This window comes from Amblyomma maculatum, chromosome 1 (genome assembly GCF_055883805.1).
Source record: "Amblyomma maculatum isolate TAMU_Amacu chromosome 1, ASM5588380v1, whole genome shotgun sequence".
NCBI classification, from domain to species: domain Eukaryota; kingdom Metazoa; phylum Arthropoda; class Arachnida; order Ixodida; family Ixodidae; genus Amblyomma; species Amblyomma maculatum.
In genome coordinates this window covers 4,628,901-4,631,203 of record NC_139344.1, presented here as the reverse complement: position 1 = coordinate 4,631,203, position 2,303 = coordinate 4,628,901, and positions in this window count along the sequence as shown.

Here is a 2,303-nt window from a genome sequence, read left to right as displayed (position 1 = left end):
TGATTATGCACTGCTGGTGGAAACTGCACAACATATATTCATGGAGTTGCACGTGCAGCTTTCCTCAATGCATCTCGCGTGACGCAGCCTACAGTTACACTGAAAAATATGCCATCTAAAATACATTTCCTTGCAATATGATGATTCAGCATATATGTGTATAGTGTGCATAGCTTCAAGATGCAACACATACTGTTGGTATCACCTCTCATAAAGTACTAGGATTTGTGTATCTCTTCATTAGTCTAAGATCACCGATTCAATCCTTTCTTTTTTTTCTTTTTATTTGACATTGAGACGGACAACATTTGCAAGTGTCATTACGCAGCAGAAAGCTTCAATTCAGAGTAGTGCAGTTTAGCAAATTTTTGCTATAGTCTCAGGAAACTTAAAAATGGTGTATATAGGTGTAGATGTGCAAGTCAAAACTCAAAAGGCTGTAGGAGCTGTTTTGCTCAGCCTATCCTTGTGCTGAAAAAGAGAGTCAGGCTGGTTGGTTATAATGAGTCGATTGAGTGAACAGTGCTCTAAGATAGTAAGGGAGATAAAGAAGCAGAATTGTTGTCATCTTCTCTCCCATCCCATCTGTTAGTGCTGTTCAGTCGTTTAAGAATTGTCTTTCTGTGGTCTTTACAAGTGAATATGAGCTCGTGAAGTTTAGTACTGGAGTTGGCTTTCACATTTCTGCTATCACATTTGCTTTTCCTTCTACAGATGAAACTCGAAGCCAGTTCTTCATACAAACTTGTGATGCCTAAAGGTGGTAATAGTGTGCAGTTATAGTGAGTTGTCTCCAATCATATGCAAAACACAATGTAAGGGAGATTTTGATCGCCAGTTTGACCGTCATCTACTTGGCAGGCAACACATCAATGTTGTGCACACAGCCTTTGTCGTGCATCTATGGCTTCGTCCAACTTTCAGAAACGAATGGTTGAAAGAGAAGCAAATGATGCTATTAGATCTAGTTGAAGTATCTCGCTTTTGACATTGTTTTACAGTGAGCTCGATATGTCGAGTAGTTGCTCAGCGTGCATGTTGTCATATAAAGATTTCTGCATAATGAAAGGAAGCAAGCACTTTTCTACTAATGTTGAAAATGTGCTGTAAGCCAAGACCAAAATTGTGAAATATGAAAAAGTGTACCTGTAGCAAATAATCATGAAGTAATCATTATATGAAAGCTCTAACTTTGACCTCTTTCATATTGGAAGGACCTACACAGTCTCAACGACTAATTTTTTAGCATGCAAGCATGTACACGGCCACATAGTTTGCATGCTCTCTTAGAGCATCTGTTCACGCACTGGCTCCATGTGCTTCTGCAAGCTCGCACAAATACGTGACCAGCTCATTCTCATTCAATCTTGCACAGTGGCTGTGCGTGCTTCTGTGAGCTCGCTCATGGGCTCATTCAAACTCACAAGAACTTGTACAATCTCATGCGTTCCTGCACAGTGGCTCTACGTGCTCTCATAAATCCACGTTTAATCTCCCAAGAACTCACATATTCTTATACATTCTCATTCACTCTCACACTTTCTTGTACAGCTCACATACAGTTTTTTCAGTAGGGTAGTTTGGAAATCTTGCTGCAAAGCAGAAGTGAGCCGGCATCACTATGGCATCTCTCATTATATGACCCACTTTGGGGACGTTAAACCACATAAACCAAACGAAACAAAAAGTTTGTGCTTGTTGCTGTTGGCAACTTGATGTGAGCCCGTTTGTTTCTTTTCACCACTGTTTAAAGGAATAAACCAGAAACAAGGAATAAATTAGTCTAAGAATAAACGCTCAAGAAATGCTTACGAGAGAATTGAAACAATTGGCTCTGTTGGTAATAAGAATTGTGTTGAGGTATTGACAGCATTAGCATACTGGGTGCACAAGATGCGCTGGTACACTGTTATGAGTCATAGAAAACAAGTTAGGAAAGCTCGTCAGTGTGCTGTCGTTTAAAGGTTTTTAATAAAACTCCATTTTGCGAGTTTTTAGTGCGGTGAATTTTATTATATACACGAAATAAATTTATAGGCGGCGCGTCGTTGGCTTTAACCACCGTTCGGGGCCAGACGGAGTAGCCGGGCCCGGTTTGATCCAGAGGGATGTTTCGTGTCAGCTGATTAGTTGTTGGATGTGCGCAGCTTCTGGTCACGGGTGGCGGCGGGTCGTTGGCTCTAGCCATAGCGTGTGTGCCCTCAAGGACGCCGGGCGAGTCCACTTCGATGCTTCGCTCCTGCTGACAACCCGGCTGCACGGAGCTACTGTGAGAGACGCTGGGCCTGATTTGATCCGTCTCT